General features: G+C 38.4%; 1 protein-coding gene across 1 annotated transcript in view; it reads right to left on the bottom strand.

The window, feature by feature from the left end:
• Positions 1-21,681, bottom strand: part of Grd (Glycine receptor) — a 247,959-nt gene extending 226,278 nt beyond the window's left edge. Inside the window, exon 1 of the mRNA XM_065222260.1 lies at positions 21,027-21,681. The gene's annotated coding sequence lies outside the window, so the exon portion shown is untranslated. The remainder of the gene's footprint in view (positions 1-21,026) is intronic.
• Between the last annotated feature and the right edge of the window lie 2,567 nt (positions 21,682-24,248).

Below are 24,248 nucleotides of genomic sequence, written 5' to 3'. Positions count from 1 at the left end.
TAATTCTTCGGCAAACCATAAGCCATTTAATCTTACCTATTGCCTACCACAGCTATTGCGCAGTGATGGTTTAACGCTTGTTCAGCGCTTCGAACCTTTTTTTAGTTCCTAGAAGTTTTCACAAAACTTCAATATTCAACCCTTGTCTAAGAACCTTGAATAAACCAAGCATTTACAATCAAAAACATCTCACTGATTGTTTTAAGGTTTTGGGAATAAATTGGGTTCTTTAAGGGTATTGAGGTAAATGCATATTCGTAATATGCATTTAAAATGGGGCTCGAGAGTGGTTGATTTTCGATTTGGCTGTCACGTTTTTGCTTCCGGTAGAATTTTCCCTTAGGGCCGTTGAATTTAAGTAAAAGTTTCCAATTATGTCGCGTGTTACCACCATATTCTGTGATCGGTAGTTGGTAAAATCATATACGCAAAAGTGTTTTAAAATAATCGGAAGAGGAGAATCCATTAAATGCGATTCGTGTTCATAAGAGCTGTACTGAAATGGCTGCTTCTGAGCCCCGGGCAGCGTGTATTTTTACAAGTGGCTTTGAAACCAAGGTGGAGCCTCAAACGAACTCGTGACTTCCCGATATTATGATGGAGGTGTGGCGGATCGCTGAACCTATAAAAGGAGAACATTACTCGGGGAATTTCAGACAGATGAACCAGAATGGTATATGTTGGTTCCTGTCATGAAGTGGATCATCTACAATTGGGATTGGGACAGCGGCTTGTTACAGACTTGGTGAGATCGTAATTTTTATCGTTTTTTGTCAGTTACTTTGTTTCCGCGAATCCATGTTTGAGGTTGATCATGTGCCCACGGTTTGAGAAGGAGTAGAGATCGAACGTGACGTTTTTTTTTTCGTGGAGTTTTTTTTTATCTATAATCGGTTACTGATCAGGTCAAAACCAGGCCCAGGAGACGATTTCTAGATTGTCAGCGAGTTCATTAAGACAGAAGAAGTCCTGCGAGAGCTGCATCTCATTGTATCTAGTTCTAGTTCGTCCCGAGGGGGGCGACACATCTAAATCTCAATTCTAGATGCTCAAAAAATCTCACACTAGCCAATAAATCTTTGAAAAATCTTCTTTCATTTCTCGCATCTACTTGCATCGCGCATCATCTTTTTGCAGGAAATCTTCAAAATCGTGATAAATCTTCTTTCTATCTACTCAGCGTACGCGCAGCTAGCCACAGCAAAACACAATATTACCTGCATCGTAGGTAGAGTCGTACCCCTCCGTTCGTCCCACGATTAGTTCCATCATTCGTCTCAGCGTTGAGTCGATATAAATATAAATTTAGGTGCTCTGAGAGCAATATATACAAGCCTCAATTTTGACATTAATTTGAGTCATAACAGACGTGAAATATAGCTCAATCAAACGTACTTTTCGTCGAGCAACGAAGTTATCAGTGTCGGGGTACGTAATCAATTTTGGTACACTGGAACTATTTTAAATAAAGGGTGATACGGTCAAAATTTGGTCAAGGGAAAACGCGTGTAAATCGGTGAAATCGTTTATTTAAAAAATCAAATTAAATTTCTTTTTCAAGTTCAATTAGTATAAAATTCAGGAAAAATATTCAGTTAGGCTTCCGCTTTTCCAAATCCGAATTGCCGGGCCTTACGCTTGACCCCTGCCATCAGATTTTGTGCAGCCACCTTGTCCACCTTCTTCGCCGCAGAAAGCCAGTTTGCCTTGAACTGCTGCTCGCCCTTAGCAGTTTTTTTGGTCTTCTTTAGGTTCCGCTTGACAATAGCCCAGTATTTCTCAATTGGGCGGAGCTCTGGCGTGTTGGGAGGGTTCTTGTCCTTGAGAACCACCTGCACGTTGTTGGCGGCGTACCACTCCATGGCCTTTTTACCGTAATGGCAAGATGCCAAATCCGGCCAAAACAGTACGGAACAACCGTGTTTCTTCAGGAAAGGCAGCAGACGTTTATTCAAACACTCTTTCACGTAAATTTCTTGGTTGACAGTCCCGGAAGCTATGAAAATGCTGCTTTTCAAGCCACAGGTACAGATGGCTTGCCAAACCAGATATTTCTTTGCGAACTTTGACAGTTTCATGTGCTTGAAAACATCTGCTACCTTTCCCCTTCCTTTTGCCGTATAAAACTCCTGTCCCGGAAGCTGCTTGTAGTCGGCTTTGACGTAGGTTTCGTCGTCCATTACCACGCAGTCAAACTTCGTCAGCATCGTCGTGTACAGCCTCCGGGATCGCGCTTTGGCCGTCGTATTTTGTTTATCATCGCGATTTGGAGTCACTACCTTCTTGTAAGTCGATAGTCCGGCTCGTTTTTTGGCTCGATGCACGGTTGTAGACGATACACCCAGCTTATTTGCGGCATCTCGGAGAGAGAGGTTAGGGTTTCGCTTGAAACTACCGGCAACTCTCTTTGTCGTCTCAGCGGCTTCCGGTTTTCGATTTCCCCCCGATCCAGACTTCCTGGCTGTCGACAAACGTTCCCCAAACACTTTAATTACATTTGTAACGGTTGATTTGGCAACTTTTAGCGATTTTGCCAACTTTGCGTGCGAGTAGCTCGGATTTTCGCGATGCGCGAGCAAAATTTTGATACGCTGCTCTTCTTGCTTGGACGGCATTTTGACAACTGAAGAGTGAATTCCAAAATCAAAATAGGAGCAACATTCTACACACACACACCTTCAAAATGACGGGTGTTCAGGTTTTTTAAATGCAAAATTGAAAGAAATACGTCAAGTTGATATTGACCAAATTTTGACCGTATCACCCTTTAAGTACGATTACATTTGCAAAAATCACCTTATTAGCGCCCCTCGGTGTCACTTTGTATGGGAGCGAGCTGTCAGTTTGTCAGTCACGCAGACCAAAAATATATGACATTGAATGTTAGTTACATTTCCTATCTATTTACATATTTATTTATTCACTTCAGCAGAAAAAGCATACGAAGTCGAGTATGAGAAGAAATGAGCGCTTCTTATTCGCTTTTAGCCAATCCATATTCCGAAGCATGGAGAGAACAGCGGAGAAAGCATAGGTCTGATAATATTTATTTTTTTTTATTTTTATCGACTTGATTCATTTCACTCACTAATACACTCCACATGTTTTCTTCTCTATTTTCTGGCATTGGGCGACCGACCAGTGGATATATCGCGTCCTCCGTTCATGCGATCTCCACTAACATCCTGCGATGATGAATCCCTTATAATTGTAATCCTTCCGTTGCGTGTAGCGTTAATTACGTGTTCACTATATTTACGGTGCAGGAGTTTGATACAACCAAGGTGATTTTCTGAATTTCAAAGAAGGTCTTTGGCCTTCAGAAAAATTCAGTTACATTTGTAAATGCACAAGACTCTTCATTGAAGAATCGCACAAAGACTCAGGAAACGTCCAAAATATGTTTGGGTGCATTGCAGAAGAGTTTAGTAAACTCTAGGGATGTCTGGTAATTTTTAGAGAAACTTCCTGAATTTTAAATAAGGCCAATGGATTTCAAATAAATTCAGCGAATTTTCAAGAAGCTCAATGAACTTTATTGCAATTTAGGTAATATCAGAAAAAACTCAAGGAATATCTCAGCTAAGTTTGGCGAAGAAAAGTTTAGGAACCTCAGATAGGCTCTTCAAACACGTTGAAAAGATCCTCAGGGAAGCTTATAGTAATTTTAGAGCAGTTCAAATCAACCATAGCTTAATTTGGGGTTCTTCAAAGAAGTTTAAAAATAATAATTAGGAAATCCTGAAAATGTTTTGGAAATTACTTTAAATATCCAATAAATTTACAGGACATTTAAGGAAATTCAGAACTTTAAATATGTCTAGAGAACCAAATCAAAATTCAAGGAAACCAAACAAATCATCAAAAACATAAAATATGGTCAGGTAACCTCATAATAATTAAGGGATTCATATGGAAGTTTAAGGCACTCCGTGAAAGTTCAAGATAGGTTTAGCGATGATCAAAGAGTTCCCAAAACCCGTTGAGATATTTCACGTTGAAAGTTCCTAATTACAAAATTCACTTGAAACCTTTAATTCAAAGGATTGAAGTGGATTGCTGATTTTAGGCCAAATGTCTCGTAACAAGCCAGTAACTGGCATTGAATGTGAATACAAACATTAGATTCGTACAGAAATTTTGCAAAAGTATCTGGGATCCCTAATTCCAAGTATCAATTCTGGTTTTATTAGGGTAAGAAATAAATCATAATATAGACTTGAATAATGCTTGAAAATCTCGTACATGTTGCATAGCATGTATTCAATGAAAAGTAATCCTAACAAATCAAATGCTGAGTTTTTCTTTTCTCATTCACATTGCAATATTTCACTACTAGCGGGCTCCATCAAAGTGTTTTTGACGTAGGACTACGTCTGTGATTTCCATATGGGGGTACACTTTGTGAAAAACGAAAATGAAACATATATCGAAATTATGAAAATTTTTGATTGTTAATAACTCCGCTGTCCCTTAACCAATTTCAATAATTTTACCCCCAATCGATCAGAAATATTTCCACGCATCGATAGCGTATTTTACCAAAACCATTGAAAAACTGATAAATGTCAATCATTGTCCAAAAGCGTCGAAATAACTAACAAATACACCAATTACGTAAATGCATATGATGCTTCCCCAACACAGTCATCAGATAATCGTTTCAAGACGAAACATGTCGATGTAGCATTGTTGCTTCCCCAACACTGTCATCTGGGAGTAATGATAGATTCTCATCGTCGATTTTCTCTTTTGTTAATAACTCGGTAGATTTAACGTTTATCAGTGAGTTTGCTGTTGGTTTTGATAGCCAATATAACCTTTTACAACTATGCATTGAACAAACTCTAGAAAATTGTTTCGCTTATCTGTAGCTGTAGTTGCAAAGAGAAAATCGATGAAGAAAATCGATCATTGCGTATATGCATGCTCACTGTCGAATAACACTATTTTCTAGGGATGCCTAAAAGGCCAATTATTCGATTAACGATTAATCGTAAAAAAAATCCAGCTATTCGATTGACCGACTTCTCTTCTTATTTCTACACGTTTGATTTAGCGCAGTAGAGAAAATAAATAAAAGTTTATTAATTTATCTGAACAGGCATTGAGAAGAACTATGACGTGAAACGTTTCACGTCATAGTTCTTCTCAATGCCTGTAAGTTTAACACATAAGTAACAATTTTGGTTTCATGAGGGTTCTGTAAACCATGATTTAGACTTGTAGAATGCTTTAAAACCTCGATAAAACATGTAATTTTACTATGGACAGGATCATAAATTCGACGAAAAAAGTGTTAAGCGTCTTTCTGCTAAAGGCTAAGATTTACCCACTTGTTGAGAGAAGGAGTTTAACGAGAAAAACTCAAAAGGGGAGGACCTTTAGCTGGGTGGACACTGATATTCTGCGGCCTTCCAACCTGTCGCAGACACCAGTTTAACCCCTGTCTAGCAGCAGACGGACCGAGACCCTTGCGAGTGCCCAATCATTGAACCGAAGAATATGGGATTGTCCAGTCCGATTTGCTGATCCAGCTGCCTAAACGTCATCATCATCTTCCAAAGGCTTTAAGTCTGTACTGCCATCGGCCCTTTTCAGGGCCACCAAGATTTTCCAAAAGAGTTAAATCTCTGAACATGTCCCAACTAAAAATCATATCAAAAGGTTCTTTTCAGGGCAATCATAGTCATATTAAAAAGTATAAACAGAGAGAACCTCGCTCAAATTCGTATTTCTACACAAAATACAAGCTCCTGCTGCAGTTAACAAATAACATTTATTATATAAGATCACGTAGTCCTACCCCACAGGGCTGTCTCTTGTAGTTTTTATAAAAAAAATACCGATCTTCCTTTAAAATTTTACATTTTGTCGGTTTTAGCACGTTCGGAAATTGTTTCGATTACCAAACTGATGACCGAGCGTTCGGCAATATTGTCATTTGGATGGGTGCACATATCCATAATGCACCTTAAGTTGTCATGACGTCACAGATCCGCATGTGACTTTATGGGACGCTAATTAAATCAACCTGGAAACCGATACGAAATATACATTATTGGACAAAATTTGAATCTCCTGAACGCAAAACAGCTTTCATAAAACAATTAACCGCCCTTTGTCGATGACGTCGGTCGCAGGAGTTTGTTAAGATGTAAGGGGCTCTGTGGCCTAATGACGGCCATTTTTGCTAACTGAGCAGATGGGTTCTATCATCTATCGTGGGTTATATCCCACTACCTATATCTAAAATGTCCTTCCTGTGACGGCCATGGAGATACAAAGATGTATTTGTTCTCTACTAACAACGTATTGCGAAACAATCGATAACCTCGCCTCACGATGAGACACCTTAAACAATTTTTATTAGTTAAAAAAAAATCAACCTAGAGCGAATTTTCCACCCCTTGCTACGCATGCTAGAAATAGAAAATATCTTTCTTTTACCTTTCTTTATTAAAGATACTTTCAGCCATCGCCTGGTTCTTCTCTGGGAACCCCAAAATAGAAAACGTCTTAAGGAACATTTGACTCGAACATTTTAAAATGCTATCTCGATGTTTCCCCCCTTCAGTTTGGTGATGTTTCTAATACAGAGGCAGTTTTTCAGAACGCGAGTTTTGTAAAGCTCGCTGATCTTATCACACCTGTAGGGTGACAGATCGGTACCGTATATTGTGAACTTTAACATAGCTTTAACTGTAACTTTAATGTAATTCAGAAGACCATATCAAACTTATATATGGTTATTTTTTACTATCCAAGAAAAGTGTGATGCAATTGATCAAATATACGCCAACTGACGAAATGATCCAACTTTGCTCTCTCCGATTTTCGTGAAACTTTAGATAATTGTTCGCTAGGGGCAATAGACCAATTTTGGGATGGATTTCGGCCATTTTTGACTCGCATCTAGTTTTTCAAAATGGCATATTCGATATATTTCAATAAATCATAGCACGAAATCACGGCTCATCAAATTTAAATCACGCCTCAGACAAAGTTGTTAAAAATTGAATTTGTTTTCAAAGTGGTTCATTTGATATTTCAATCTATGAAATCGGTCCAGTGGTTAAAAAGATGTGAATTTTGAAACAGTAATTTTTGACAAAAATTGATTTTTTGGACCACCTTAACATGGAAATGGTCATCGCAATGATAAAATAAAACAATAATACGGGTCTAATATTTTGCGATAAGGAACAAAACTAAAAATGTTTACAAAATTCTGAGAACCATTATATCGTTTTGCTATGGAATGGCTGAATATATATATACCTATATGTTTTTTTTTTCATTTGATTCACTTGAAAAATGCCAAACAAAAGCAGAAATCACCCCTGACAGCCATCAAAAGTTCGGTTACCCTATCGCAATCGTGAAGCGAGCGTGATAAAATTAACAAAGGCATAAAATCGATTGTTCTATCGCAGAACATCGGAACATTCAAGTGAATTTCCACAACCCCGAAAAAAGGGGAACCCTTCAAATGACACAAAAAAGTGGCAGCCGCTTCGGGGAGTTTTTTTTAAGGATCGGCTGCTGGAAGCCACCTAAATCAAATTGTTATAAAATTTCAATCTGATATCACGGATCCCGCACCCGCACTCTTTCCCAATTTGAAATCAAACTGTATGGAGTCTGTTTCAAAGATTTGATCGTGCACACCCCCACCGATATCGCTTGATATCTACCCTCTTTTTTTCCGTTTTTAAACATCAGCACCAACGGATTCAATTTACACGATGCCTTTTTTTCGGTGAGGAAATTATTTTCCTGTTGGTGGTAACCCGTCCTTGTCGTCGTCATCGTCGTCGTTCGAGAGATGCTTTTCGGTTTCACTTACAAAATCTGTCGAGCAATTTACTGGTTCGCGAAGGATATGAATAGCAGCAATGACAACAAGACAGTAAAAGTAGATAAAGCAGCAATGTGCTATGAGCGTCAGGAACGAAACAAGACGCGTGGAAAAACCGAGGAGTTTTCATCTGAATAAAAGATGGAAAAAATCACCGCAACCATAAAACCTATCGTGGCAAGGCGGGAGCAGATTTTGTCATGCTGCTACCCGGTGCTAAATTAAATTACATCATTCGATATTGAGATCCGGAGATATGGTAGCATGTTTAGATGGAGGGAAAGCCGGAGACTAAATGAGGAAGTGGAAAATTGATGCGATAACAGTATTATGATTTTTATTGTTTTATCCCGAGTGGATTCACGCGACGCGTCGTTGACTTGGGACGAACGAGGGAGGAGGGTAATGCTTTTATCGGATTTTCTTTGAGGCAATTTTTACCTCAATTAAGCAACATGACAAGTGCTTTCCAGGGGTTTGAGAAATTGGCATTGGCGTAGCTTTAGGGTGTGCATTTACGGTCAGACACATTCAAATTTGTGTAGAACTTAAACCTCCGGGCCTTTGATCGTAAATTTAATTTTCGAGGGAAAACATATTTTCACGGAAGAAATGGAAGATCTCATTCGAAGATGGTTTTTTATTTGATAGAGAGCTAGACACACACTAGCGGCGCCGGTGGTGTAGTGGTAAGCGTGATTGCTGAGGCATAACATCTCTGATCACCCCTTCCTTCCGAAGGGAAGTAAAGCCGTTGGTCTCCGGTTCATGAGTTGATGGGTCGATAGGTAGGGTCCAGGTGTGGGAGCTGCCTCCCTGGCGTCGGTAGCATTGGTGCTCAGCACGGAAAACAAGATCGACGAAAAACAAATTCATAGACATACAAAGTTGCTTGAAATAATATTATTATTCTAGCAGAAAAATTTAATTAGGGTGGTCCTCATTTAAATTTTCAAATCCTTTTTTACTTGAAGCTATGGGGTGTTTCCAAGGGGTAAGTCACTCAGCACATTGTGTCGAAATTAGATTCGGCACAGCTTGGGCACATTCATCGGCACACTTTCGGCATACCTTCGTCACCTTCGGCACAATCTCGTAGGCATTAGGTTGTTCTTTGACTATATGTTTAGTATTACTTCTGCGTGAAGTCAACGATTTACATAGTTGAAGATTCTAATTTCGAATAACTGACTGAAGTGGTAATTTTTATACGATAGATGAGGAGGAGATGAAAGTATAGAATTTAAAGTTCCGTTTAGATTACGGCAGTGTGAAAATTGCATATAGAGAGTAGATAGCGAGCTAGGACAACTTTTAAGGAAGGTACAAATCGGTTTTATCATCTCTCATTACCAAACTCCCCCTTTGGAAAGGGATGGTGAGGGGTGTCCCCCCCCCCCCCCCCGCCACCACTGGCAAAAAGAGATGATCGCCAACCGCTCAAGTACCAACGATGTGTTTGAAACAGTTCTACTGATTTTTACCGCACTCCAGTTGTTACTCGAAGGAAGGCATCCAGTCGTAGGTTTGGAAATTGCAGCTATTGTTTACCCCTACCACGGTATGTGCTCCTGTCATCGTCGACTTGACGATCTCGAGGGGACACGGGCGGGGTAGGTGGTCGAAAGGTACAGTAGCAGCAGTTTCTATATGCAAAGTTATCGAAAATTATGCGTAGAATCCAAATAAATTATTATTTTACTAAAAAAATATGCATTTTCATCAACTTGTAAAAATCAACAAAAATTTAAAAAATTATAGATTTCTTTTTAAGAAAGTTACCAGCATACACTTTTCGCGAAATTTAAGGGTATTCCATCAATTTTCTTGAAAAAAAAATTATAAGGATCGAAAGGGGGGGGGGTGTTTTGAGATAATCATCGTTTTACGTTTTTTAAATACGAATTTACGAAGTTTTTCTTTCAGTGTATTTTTTCCGCAAAGATAATTTAATTACCTAAAACTTTTTATCATATGCCATTTTCATCAGATCAATTGTTTTCAAGTTATGATTTTTTGCAAAAAATAATCAATTTTTTTATACGCCCGTTTCAAAAGTTACTCTGGAGGAAAAAATCATATTTAAATGAAAAATGCAACCATTAGTAGCAGCGAACACGTGAGCAATGTTTCATTCAAATCAGAAGGGGTCGAGACAAAATTGACATTTTTTTAACGATTTGAGCTGGAAATGCTCTATAGAAGTACATTGTACTAACGTAATGTACTTCTATAGCGGCTTAGGGAGACTCTATAAGCCACCATAGGAACACATTGCACTAAAGTACCTCCACTATTGGTGCATTTATTCTACACATAATTTGCGAAAAGAAATTGTATCCATGGGTGTAATATTGTATTTGGTTTTTGCAATCACATTAGTTATTCATACAGTAGCATGCATTACGTCAATCAATATTACATTCTTTTTTGGTATTTGTGTAGTATTTTTTTAATTCAAGAATATAAATACAAGTAAGAATCCTATCTATACTATTTCGATAAAACGATATATCAAAATTTGATAACAATATGCTTTCAAAAACAACATATCATTTTGATAATATGTTTGGGTTCAACTCTGTTTGGAAGATCAAGACAGAATAAATCATGGTTTCACATGTCTAAAATCTCTTAAGGTCCGTTTAGACTATCTGATTTCTTGGTCTGATTTTTTTTACTTTTTCCTTTATTTAACGTCGGTCTCTGTTCCGTAATCTAGTGCCAATCACCGACGGACATCGTTTGCCATCCATTGACGGCAATCGAATGTGCAGGAAGGCAGCTTCCACTCCTGCGTAGGATATCGCACCCATTCAAACTCACATGGGCCGGGACCAACGGCTTTACTTCCCTTCCGAAGGAAGACGTGACCAGAGATTGTTATGCCTCAGAAAAATCCCACCGACCTCGACTGGGATTGAACCCAGACCCATTGGGGTGAGAAAGCAGTCACGCTTACCACTACACCACCGGTGCCGGCAAATGGTCTGATTTTGACCGCCGCCATAATGAAAAATCAGTTCGAATTTACTTTTGACACACTTTGTCGAACCCCCCTGTTTGCTGGTGTTCACACTGCTTGCACATGTCGAAAGAACTGCCAATTTAGATTTCAAAACAAAACTGTATCAGGAATCAAAAGTAAATACTTCCATCATGAATTACCGGAAAATTGCTCTAGTTTCGGCAGACGTATTTGCTTCTATTATTTTAAATGAAATGAGGAAGAGAAGGTGAACTTTGTGGAGTAGGAAATGGTTGCTCAGGAGGAACACCGGCAGGGATCTGGCTCATCTTGTCTATCAAGCGTTGCGATATGAAGATGATGGATTTCAAAACTTCGCCAGGATGTCGATACCAACTTTAGACAAGCTAGTGGGAAAAGTTCTCACTAGATATACAAGATTCCTTGAGTTCTGAAAATTTCTGTTAACAACTCAATTCTGCAAGGTCTTCAAACCTTCTGACGTCCCTGAAGTTTTGTTTCTGTTCTCCGGTAAAATTTCTTTAAAGATCAACAATCTTTCCTTACAATCTGCTAATTTCTCGGTAGTTCTACAGATTTCTTTGAAGTTCTGTGTGTTCTTCAGAAGTTCTGCAAATTTTCCTAAAAATCTACAAAGTTCCTGAATCCCTGAAGATTTAAGATCCTTGAAGATCAACAATTATCTCTGATGTTTACAAAATTTCTAATAACCTATAAACTTCTTGACAGTTCTGTAATTTTCTCTGCAGATTTTCATGATTCAATGAATATCTGCAAATATCTCTGAACATCTATACAATTTTCTAAAGAATTAAAAGAAATTTTTAAGCTTTCCGGAAGTTTTAGGAAGTATTCTGAAGTTTTTCTAATTTTTCTGAAGCTGTGCAAATATCTCGAAGGATCAGCGAGCTTACCTGAAGTTCTGTAAATGTCTTTCAAAATCCAAGAACCACAGTAAAATTCTGAAAATTTATTTAAACATCTGCTAATTTTTCAGTAGATTTACGATCTATCCTCTGAACTTTTCTGAAGATCCTAAAATTTATATCAAATTCTGTAAAGTTTTCTGAAGTACTGTATTTCTGCTCTAAAGATCTACGAACTGCCCTGAAGTTCCATAAATTTCACAGTAGATCTCCGAACTTTTCTAAAGTTCTTTAAATTTCTTTGTGGATTCTTGATCTAAAGATCGGCGAACTTTCCCGAAGATCTGTGAGTTTTGCTGAAGTTTTTCAATTTTTTTCTAAAAACGTACGAACTTTCTGACGTTCTACAGACTTCTCTTAAGGTCTACGGACTTCTTTTAAGGTCTACGGAATTCTCTGAAGTTCTTTAGACCCACACAGCTAAAAAAAAAGTAGTGTAAATTTCCGTTACTATGATGCACATAAATGGAGCGTCATATATCATACAAGTTAAGATTATAGATCGTGTAAATTTATAAGACATGTCATGTAATATCCCATATATTGTATGCAACTGTCCACTTTTGTTTGCAACATTTCTTGCAAGTTGCTAGTTTACGTGAAAAGGAAGTTTACATGCATGAATGTTTGCATGCATGGATGTTTACATCGCCAATAAAATTCAGAATTTTTTGGTGTGTATCTATTTCCGACTTCCATGGAGTTCTGCAAAATATTGTACTTCCCTGCGATTTGTTTTTGGAATTGAGGTGCTTTTCTGACATTTAACGAATTTTTCTGAAGATCTCACATTTGTGTGAAACTGTGAAACTTTCTGTCAAATTCCTGTAAATATCTTTAAAGTTCTGTAAAGTTGTCTTAAGCTCCGTAGCTCTATTCCCAAGATCTACAAATAAAAACTTGAGGCTCAATAAATTTCTCAGTAGATCTGCAAACTTCTCTGATGTTTTGTAAATTCCTCTCGGGTTACCCTGAAGATTTGAAAATTTCGATGAAGATTACCTCAAGTTGTCAACATTTATCTGAAAATATTTGAGCTTCTTTGAAGGTTTAAATGTCTCTCTCAAGATCTAAAAAATTTCTTGAAATCGTGTAAGTATTTTTTTTTTAACCGCTAAACTTCCCTGAAGTTCTGCAATTTTTACTGAAGAGCCATTAACATTTCTTAGATTCTTGTGATTTTTTTCAGAAATCCTGTAATTTTTTTCAAAGTTCTGTAACTTTGTTCTGAAGATCTACGAACTTTTCTGATGTTGAATAATGTTACGAGGATCTCCAAACTTCTGTGAAATACTTTATATTTCACTGTAGATTCTTGGACTTGTCTGAAGTTATGAAAATTTCCCTGAAGATTTGCAAAATTTCGCTTATAGTTTTACAAATTGATTTGAAATTATTTTTGCTTGCTTGAAGTTTTGAAAATTTCTTTGAACATTTATCTGAAGATCTACGACCTCTCTTGTGATGTTGTTTTTATGAATTTCTGTCAATTACTTTTAATTTGTTTGTAGTTCTGTTCTCAAGATCTACGAGTTACCCTGAAGCTCAACAAATTTCTCAGTAGATCTCCGACCCTCTCTGAAGCTAAAAAAAAAAAAAATTCTATGTAGGCTCTCAGACCTGCTGTCTGGCATGCTTATTCTTGTACAATACATGCTTCGTATGCTTCCTTTTGCCAGTCTCTCTTTTTCGGCTGTTTCCTTTTTACGACGATTTTGATCCTCCACATACAAATCAGCGAAGAGCGAGCGTGACAAGGCTCTCTGAATGAACTTGTCTTGTTCGCACACGTTGTCTTAGATGTCAGATGCTTGTCAAATCCAGTGTCCTTAAGAAACGTTTCGAGAAACTGAACGAAAAACTTCTTTTGAATTACGAATGAAATGATAATTGGAAAATTCCCTGAGTGGAACCTAAATTCCCTGAATATTCCAGGTTTTTCCAGAAAAATAAAATTCCCTGTAAATTCCCGGTTTTCCAGGTTTTTCCAGGTAGTAGACACCCTGTTTAACTATCATAGCAACAGTTGCACATTCGTGCAATTTTCAACAGTAAAATTTAAAAAAAAAAAAATTATCAAGTCTTAAATTTAACAGATGCGTAGAAATATTGCTGATCGATTGGTGTTAAAATTATTGAAATTGGTCCAAGGGCAGTTGAGTTATTAACGTTCAAAATCTTTCATAATTTTGTTACATGTTCCATTTTCGCTTTTCACAAAGTGTATCCCCATATAGAAATTACAGACGTAGTCTTACGTCAAAAATCAACAGCCCCTCCCCCCCTAGGCCCCCTCCAGATAAATTTTCTAGCTACGCCAATGCATAAAACAAGCAACTCATGGGCAACGGTTACGATGACATCGATCACACAATTTGGCAATGTACGGATAATGACGCCACCAGAGAGTGACTTTTGAATACCCTCGAGGCCCAAGGAAGACAACCCTATATTCCTATCAGAGATGTGTTGGAAACCCGCGATCTCTGCTACATGCAGTCGATTTATGTGTTTCTGCAAATGTCTAATAGGGTTTACTACCCCATTTCCGGCCTATTAAGCACAACCCGCACTTAGTCTTTCTTAATCTAGCGCAGTTTAGCACTACACAAAATGTTATTATTACTTATGGCTTCCAAATTTATTTACCTTTTCTGTATGTACCGTAAGATTTGATAAAGAGCAACTAATCGTTGAGATATTTGTAGTGTATGTGATATGGTTGATATAAAATAAAAATTAATTTACTTTAATTTCGTGTGAAGCCGACAAAGTGCATTTGGCAACACTGGGAGTCGACACACATGACATAGCTAGACGATTCATACGCGCCGAGAGCAGTTGAGTATGACCTTCGGAAAGCTCCGAATACACAAATGTGATTCGTACAGGGCATCTGATCGTTCCTTTTTTCTAGCGAACGGCAGCAGCAGTATGAATTCAATTTCACCACTCCCTTATGTGCGGTACTTTGTATACCATTCAATACCCCCACATTACGCTTTGCATTCATACATACCGATGCACAGTAAAGCGAATAGATACCAAAAAGCATTCCCACTCAGTGCTGCACAATTTCGACAATACACGGTGATACTCAAAATTCTGCTTTGGTCACTCGTTTGAGCTAACAGTCATCGTCAAGGCAAACCATGTCAATTGTCAGTAGCATTTTTGTCAGTGACGAACATGTGCTGTTTATTAGCTAAATTTAAAATGAAATTAAATGTCTTGAGGAAAACATTCTCATGGAGCCATTAAAGTGAACAAGCATCTACGTCCTGAATAGCTTGGATAACAATAATGTGACTCAGAATGCAAGAAATTACCCTTTCTGTTACCAGGTGAATCTTTGTCATTGACGAAAAAATGAATGAGATTTTGACAAAGATTTTTATGAGGATCAAGTCTATCATTGACTATGTGACAAACAATTTTGTCAATATCGCGCAAAAGTCTGTCAATGACAATGACAAATCTCAGCACTGTTCCCACTTTCTCTTCTTCAAAATCCTCTCCCGTACAGTCGCTCCCTTTCGCTCTGGTTTCATTCCCATTTTGATTTCGTTCGGGTTCCTTTTTTCGTTTTGGGTTGGGAATGTCCGAAAAAACAGTCAATGAACGGCATTCATCGAGCAAAGTGGTTGGTGTGTTTGATGCTAAAAAATAATATGTTGGTTTGAAAGAACAATGTTTGGTTTTTGAATAACAACATTCAAGAATCAGTATGATTTCCCGAGCAAAGTCTGAGATCAAATTGAAATCTAAATTTGATGTTGTGATTTCGCTGATAATGATTGCTGTCGTTTTGGTCGTTTTAACGGTTAAAATTTCATAATTGAGAGCAAAAAAATCTTCCTGTGACATCACATTGAAAACTATTTCTGCTGTCAGTGAGAGAAAATTGAAAACTCTATTTGATATCAATTTTTCCTGTTGATAACAAAACAAATATTCAATTTGATGTTATGCTAAGGTTATGAAAACAAACCCGCAACAACATATTTTTGATGAGCAAATGTACAGCAAAATGAAAACAAAATTCATCAATTGCGTGAACTGAAATAAAATTATGATTTCAGTTTGATGTAGATATCAAAACTTGATTTTGATTTGCTGTCATTTTGATGCTGGACTTTGCTCGGGTTTTGTTTATCAGAATGAGAGTATTTGAATGAATCTATAGTGCCTTTTCATATCTGATTGTTTAGGAATTTTTCGGGTTGGAAAATTTCTCGACTTCCCTGGGCATAGAGTATGATTGGACTTGCCACACAATTATACTACTGCAAAAATGGTACAGGCATCGGAAGCACTCAATTAATAACTGTGGAAGTGCATCTAGAATACTAAGTTGAGAGCACGCAATAAGCTAATATGCGATAAGCAATAAGCTTGAAATGCGAAGAAGAAGAAGAGTAGATGTTTGTATATTTTTTGACTTATGAATGTCATGCCGAGTGCTTATATATCATCATCGTATGACATTTGACGAGTTTAGTCACGTTAGCTCCGTAAATATTAATATTTTCATAGATTTCTTGAGTTCTAAAATGTATCAAACATCCATTTCCCACTTCTACAAGTTACGCTGTTTCCGGAAATATCCATATTGTATGGTATTTGCAGATTCATAGTGTTCTAGTACATCGAAAGTCGTTATCGTGTATTCCAAAATGGCGTCGAAGATCCATTTCTGGCATCTACATTCTGCACCGGTTCCGAAAATATCTATATTGTATGGTATTTGACGAGTATTCATAGTGTTCTAGCATATCGGAGGTCACCATCTTGGATTTCAAAATGGCATCGAACATCCATTTCTGGCATCTACATTCCACACCGGTTCCGGAAATATCCATATTGTAAAGTTTTTGACGAGTATTTATAGTATTCTAGCATACCTGAAGTCGCCATCTTGGATTCCAAAATGGCGTCAAACACCCATTTCTGGTATCTACCTTCCGCACCGGTTCCGGAAATATCCATATTGTATAGTATTTATCCAGTATTCATAGTATTCTAGAATATCGGAAGTCGCCATCTTGGATTCCAAAATGGCGTCGAACATACATTTCTGGCATCTACATTCCGCACCGGTTCCGGAAATACCCATATTGCATAATATTTGACGAGTTTTCACAGTTTTATAGCAAACATAGGTCGCTATCTTGGATTCCAAAAAGGCGTCAAACTTCCATTTCCTGCATCTACATGTCACACCGGTTCCAAAAATACTCATATTGTGTGGTATTTGACAAGTTTAATTGTTTGCCTAATCGTGCGGGAGTCCTTCATTTACGCGAAATCCACGTCGCGGATCGCTGTTTTCCAACGCTTAACCCGCGCTAATATGACTGCCGATATATAAAAAAAGATATCATCGAGATGAATCGTATCATACGTATATATTCAAAGCGCTGCTATCTCACACTGGAAAGGAAAATAATGTGTGTGCGAAATACTTCCGTGCGGTAGCCGATAGGTAATCCGTCTGAATTTACAGCTCCCGCAGTTGGCAATCAACTTGACCAGAGCAGAAGGAATGAATTTAAAAATCGGCATCTGCAAAGCAACTGCACAAAGCACAATGCAGCGTAGAAAGGAAATCTGACTGTTTTTAGATCCCATTCAGTGCGACTGTTTTTTCATCAGGTTCAGTGAATGCCGATCACTGCGAATGATGAATGCGGATAATGTACAAGTTCATGCAGTCACAGGCAGAATGCGTTCCCTCTTCAAGCCCTGGATTCGTGTGTCGTGTCATGGAAAACGAAGATCGGCTTCGAGACGACATCAGACATCAGACGAGGGAGATAGAATAAATGATTATTATGATCCTCTGGGATAGAAGAGTGCAAAAGGATGGATGACTGGTTCATCGAGCTGGTTGAGGCTGGCTAGTCGCTCGTCTCGCATTCTTGTGTCTAATTTTAAAGCGGATGGACGTAGCTGATCAACGCGGGATGGTTTGGCTGGCGTCGTTCCAGTGACAAAAGATCGAGGCTTGCAACCTCGATCTGAGTTCACGACAATATTGTCAAAAGTCTAACACTGCTTCTTGACGCCAAACTCGGCCTACGGATTCTAAACTCGGCCTAACGCATTGAAACGCCATTGAAACGCCAATGAATTCACTTCGGCCTATCGGATGATGATAAAAAGTGATAGTACCAAACGCATAATTGACTTGTTAACTTTCATATCATGGATTTATTTGAAGTTTTCTGCTCGATAGGCCCAAAATGGGCGATTAGGCCGAAGTAGTTCTCTACCCTATAAGAATTTAATTCCTTTATCTTTTGTTTCTCTTTGCTAGTTTTTGTTTATCTTGTCCTTCCGTCTCCATGAGTCTCATAGTCGCCCACTGGTCACCATAGCCGGTTGAACTCCAGACGAATCTATAACCGCACCGTTCATACTGGCGACAACGCTTTGATGAGACAACGAAACCCTCAAACTCCTCCCCTGAGTATTCGGCCCAACTCCTACTAGTCATAGAATTAAGTGGTTTTTGTTACAAACAAAGAACAATGAATTATCGGCTCCGTTAAGCTAACGCGATTGAGCCCTCCAAATGAACTAGATAAAAAAAAAGTTAAACTAAACATTTCCAAAAAATATGGATTGAACAAAACCAAAACAGTTTGTTCAATCTTCACGGTGTCAAATGGTTAACTGTAGGAAACCTGATGCACATTATGAAAGGGTTAATCACGACTAACTTATGACAAATTTCAACAAATTTATTTTCAAAATATCTTGAAAACAGCTACATTTAGGATGTTGCTTCACCACCAAATAGCCTTAACAATCATATTATTTAAATATAATGTACTAATTCATATAATACCCCGTTCACATTACAGCCTATATCACGTAATATAGGCTGTCTTGCAATGAGCACTCATTCATAGGATTTCCAGTGAAAACTAGATGTATGAGTGCTCATTGCAAGATAACGTATATCACGTGATATACGCTGTAATGTGAACGGGGTATAAATCTTTAAAATGAAAAAGGTTTTGCTTTCAGTAGCTTTTTTAATGTAATACAACGCAGATTTGGCGTGAATAGGTTATCAAACTTTCTATGGCGTGCTGGGAATTTGCTTATGATATTAGTTATGTAGTAAATTTGGCACTGATTTGCTTGTCAGATTAGCTCTAGCACGGATTTGACACGTTTTTAATTTAAAGTTTGCGTGGATTTGGCACAATTTGAATTTACAGTTCGTGTGTACCTCGGATTTTATTTCAAATTTCTTGTATCAAACCTGTTAATGTTTTTCCATCTTAAAACAACTTTTATATTTTTATGTCTTAAGTATTTAAAAAAAAAATATCGTACGTTGTAGCAATTTGCATATAAAATTTTATTATTTATTTTTTCAAATAAATTTACAATTTTTTCTATGCTTGATAAAGCTTAATTGATTCTCTACAACTTCTTCTCAGACGACATACACATACGCCCTTTTTAAAAAATAGCCTTGAGTCGAAAAGGTCTCTCGACTAGTGGAAAAAAAATATGATCTCCCATACCGAACACATGCTGGAAGTTTCATCCAAATCGGAGAGGGTCGAACTGAGACGTTTGCTCATGTAGCAGAAAATTTCTCAATGTCCATAGGGACCACCCTATGCCATCACCACCGAATACTATCACAAATTTTAATGATTGCCCATTAGACTGATGCAAAATTTGACTTTTTCGCTCCACAATGCTTAAATGGTTTCAAATCGGGTTCTGATTAGCCTCCCAAAGTTACAACTCATTTGGTTAGAAACAGACTTCGCACAAGCCATTTGAAATTTACATGTAAATTACTATGGGAAATCTCAACTTTTTGTTCATTGCCTTCTAGTCTTTTTCCATATTGAGCTGCGAAACTGTTCGATAACCTTTCTTATAGAAAATTTTCTCAGCTACAACTTTGCTTAAGATCTTTTCTCTGTAAAACGAGACAGGAAAAAGTTATTAATTATTTAAGAGATTGGTAAACTTATGACATGATCAAGCAGCTGCTCTGTAGGCAACACTGTATTTTGCAGTGTGACATAGTAGCCATGATTTTTGTGTCCTATTCAATGCCCCAGAAACACCAGTGTTGCCTGCTGAGCAGTTGATTGAGCATGATCATAAGACATCAGCGCATTGAACCATTGATAACTTTTGATCCTTGCATTTAATCAAAAAGTGGTCTTGAGCAAAGTTGTAGCCATCTCTGTTTCTCACCAAATGGGTTCAAATTTTGAGAGGCTAGTCAGGATCCGATTTGGAATCGTTTAAGTATTGTGGAGCGAAAATTTCAAATTTTGCATCACTCTATTGCCCATAGCAAAAAATTCTGAAAATGTTCATGGAGCTTGGAGAGACTCGTGTCCGGTGTCTGGTATTTTTTCCGATATTTAGCATGGAACTGCTCATAAGGTACTGGGTACCATGGTGCCCCGTAGTGCACAGAAGCGTTGAAGTGAAACTCTACAAAATCCTTATCAGCAACGAAATTTAGTAAGCATAACCACTTGTTTTGTGAGTTAACGTATCGTAAACTATCCTTCACTATTTGCTGTAAATAATATAACTACACACTAAAAAAATCTGAATTTTACTGGTGATGTAAACATCCATGCATGCAAACATTCATGTATGTAAACTTCCTTTTCACGTAAACTAGCAGCTTGCAAGAAATGTTGCAAACAAATGTGGAAAGTTGCATACAATATATGGTATATTGCATGACATGTCTCATAAATTTACACGATTTATAATGTAAATTTGTATGATTTATGACGCTCCATTTATGTGCATCATAGTAACGGAAATTTACACTACTTTTTTTTAGCTGTGTACTTTATAAATCGTTTCACCGCATGAATGTAGCAAAATGTTCTCAGATTAAAACAGCTTGAGCAACATGATTTTTTTAAACTATTGCATTATGTTCACTGGCACTGATAGTTTTATCATTTTATTGTACGGAAAAAAATCACTAGATCATGATCAAAGCCTTTTTCATTGCCTTGGTGCCTCTCTTTTGTGCAAAACTTTATCTCACTATGATTTTGTTTGACCTGTAAACAAGTATTTTTTTAGCGGAGTTTCAAAGTTTGCTCGTACAGGAGCTACCATTCATTAAGTATTGAAAAATTCGTAAAATATCAGCGCAGGAAGCCACACAAATTTGCATAAAAAATTTCCATAACCTAGAAAACTTTTTCACCACATTTCCAATTATCTTAAATACCTTTAATTTAAACTGCTGCTTCTGCCTTCCGTACATTGCTGAACTGGCTAAAAAGTGGAAACTTGCACAGAAAGGATTCATCCATCGGCGTACGCTGCTCTGCAGTTTCCTTTTCTTACATCGTTGCCGGTAAAAACACAAATTAATACTGTTACCAGCAAATTTTTTTATTCACCACCTTCACACTCTAGTTTGTTACTAGACTTGACTATTATTATTCAGAAGAAGAAAAAAAAATCACCATAATAATTCCCATTCACATCCTTGTACATACACGCTCACTAGCACAAGCAGATTAAGCTTCCTTGCTTGAAAACAGTTTGCAACGTTTGCCACTCAATTGTTAACAACGGCCCTTCGGTTAATTTTTTCAAAATTAAATTTCACATCCTTCCCGAGTGCCTTGCGGGGCCCTAGAGACGCGGGCAATTTTCCTAACTTTCCTCGACGCGCCACCGCACATTGTCATCATCATATTCTTCCGGTATCAAGCGCCTTCAAGAACAAACCAACAGAAGGGTACTTCCGCACTGTTAAGTGGCAAAAAATTGAAAGATTAAAAGAAACCAGATTTCTCTGAAGTCCCACACCACCACCACAATGGAATGGCAGTTAGCAAAATGTGCTTTGGAATCCGTCCAAAGGAGCTGTTCCCGGCATCCGCGTTCGACCGCGAGCAAATCACAACAGCAACTGAAGAACGCTTTCCACGAAGCGCCGTTCAGAAGCCGTTGTTGGTCTACTAGCAGTCCTACAGCTGAGTTGCTGTGAATGAATGGCAGTAGGGTGCCATCAGCGCGCAGAGCGGTAGCGGTGAATGGGAACTGAGTAGAATGAGGGAAAACCTATTCTGGATCGGGAGCTTTTCCCACGTTTGCACGTCCGTCACCGGCAGTTTAGCAGATCATGGTGGGGCTGGGAAACCGGCGGGTGATGGGTGGGGTTACAATGTTCATATGCCGGTATTTGATGGTGGCTGCGTACTGGTTGCTTTCATCAATGGCGCCAATATATCGCTGTTGGCCAGAGGAGGATGGTCTGAATTGCTGCGTGCGCAAGCACGTGGCAGTATTCAGCAAACGAGGAGCGACGCGAGCCGAAGTTAAGGTTCGGAAGGTTTGTTTTAGTGAGGTTTGCCATTCAACACGTGGTGCTTCGGAAGATCTCGTCGAGTCAGCTGAGTATTATGAAGATGTTGTTGCTCATCTTGTCTGGTGACGTCTTCATTTGGGAATCTTATTTATACTCTAATCATATATCATTGCAAGTTTTTTCACCTGCTCATCGCCGAATGTGCAATTTGTGATTGCTTAAATTCTACAACCAACCGGTGGAAACTACCGATTTTAAATTGGCTTACTACTTGACTAGCCTAATTGTCCCAAGCTATTCGATTAACGTACCCCATTCTAGTCAAAATTCTAGTACTACACAATGTTTGTTTTGATTCGCTGTGAAAGTTTGGCAGATAAAGCCTAAACACAACGTGGGGTGACCCAAATCCAAACGATCACTAACCAAAATAATAGACTTATCTTCTTTTTTTGCAGCAGGTGTGATTTCGTATAGTTCTGTTTCTCTCTTTTCAGCAAAACAACAACAAAAAAACCTCTATAACTCTTCTCCATTCTTTTAATCTCCTACTATCCCCTATAAATGTATCAGAAACTAGTGAGACTGTCTGTTCAAACAGAAACAGGCCTGCTAGTGGAAGAAGGTCGTTATGCTATACGGTCTAGCATAGGCCTACGGCCAGGTTTCAGTAGGTACACACTCGCTTAACGGCAGATTGGTTTACAGTGGTCAACCAGGGTGTGTGCTGATAAATTACAAAATTACAATTACATCATTATTTCATACATCAGCTTGAATTATGTTGATCGATATTACATTTTTTTTTTGCTGTGCACTATACCACCGGAGCCAGCAAAGTTCAACAATCCATCGTTGCTTATGCCTTTGTCGTTTGGAACCAGTTTTGCGAGGTAGGCGACGATTGTGCGTATTTCTCGCGTAACTTTTGAAAAGGGCCTATTTATAGCCTGAACAATACGGAAAGAGCAACTTGAAACATTGAACGTCGCGTGAAAGTGGAACTTAATGAAGGCCTAAGTACTTTTTCGTAGTTTTTAGTTGTCGGATTTGAAAGATCGTCGGTTACAGTGGCCTGCTTACTGAGCAGAAAAACGTGGTCCCAGGTCCTTACATATCAAAGAGATTTATGGTAAAATTGCTTGTGTATCGTGTATTTTGCGAAACTCGTTGTTGTCGTTGGTTCCGGGTTTGAATGGATACACAAATTTGAGCAACGATATTATGTGATATGAGGGGCTCGGTGGCCTTAGAGCAACCGTTTTTGCTTACTAAGCAGAACATCATGAGTCTAATCTCAGGCCCATCCACATTCAAGATTCGTCAATCGTTTTATTTGTTAATATGACTACATGGTAATAACAGCAACTCGGTGATTAAAAAGGTGCTCGTCTGCCTAGTGGCAAACGTTTTTGCTTACTGAGTAGAAGACCGTGGGTTTAGTCCCAAGCTCCTTCGCGTTATATGATCGTTAGGACATCAATTCAGCTTATCGTTTACCAAAACGAACCCTGCTGCAAACCCAACCCTCTTATCCAACATCCCAGTGATTCCTCGTGGAAGTGCAGAGGTGTTCTCGGCTTCCATCAAAGCGAGTGTCATGTCAACACAATCCTTCCCACTCCTTTCTTGACCTGTGTTCGGGCGCGGCCGGCGCTGGTATTGCCTAATTTAAGATCACCAGTTTTTACACATTGAGGATGATTGCTAGTCCCAAGCATCGTCTATTGGTTCTCTGTGTAATTATAGCTGATCTGGCAATAACAGAGTAGCAACCGTGGGCGGTCAATCAAGCTCAAGCTCAAGCTCAAGCTCAAGCTCAAGCTGTGAAAGTTTGACAGATAGAATGAGGGGTTAGCGGATTTTCCTATGTTTCGAAGGGTGAATCGATTAGCTTGGGACCTAAGAGAGTACCAGAGCTGAGCCAAAAAGTTGAGCACGTTTCTTCTGGACCTACCCCAGAGCGTTAGCAAAGCAACACTCGACAAAGAGTGTATGGTTCTCCCATTTACTCCGCACACTCTTTTCCAATTAATCTGTGAGAAAGCGATCCACACAATGAGTGGTACACTCCGTGCGGCGCAGGGAGCGAATCTAATACAACAAGCGCTAATGTCTTCTTTGAATTCT

The sequence above is a fragment of the Ochlerotatus camptorhynchus genome, unplaced genomic scaffold (assembly GCF_037179485.1).
Source record: "Ochlerotatus camptorhynchus isolate MF236.1 unplaced genomic scaffold, CSIRO-AGI_Acam_v1.1 ptg000162l, whole genome shotgun sequence".
Classification (NCBI taxonomy): domain Eukaryota; kingdom Metazoa; phylum Arthropoda; class Insecta; order Diptera; family Culicidae; genus Ochlerotatus; species Ochlerotatus camptorhynchus.
This window is presented reverse-complemented; position numbering and strand designations above follow the sequence as displayed.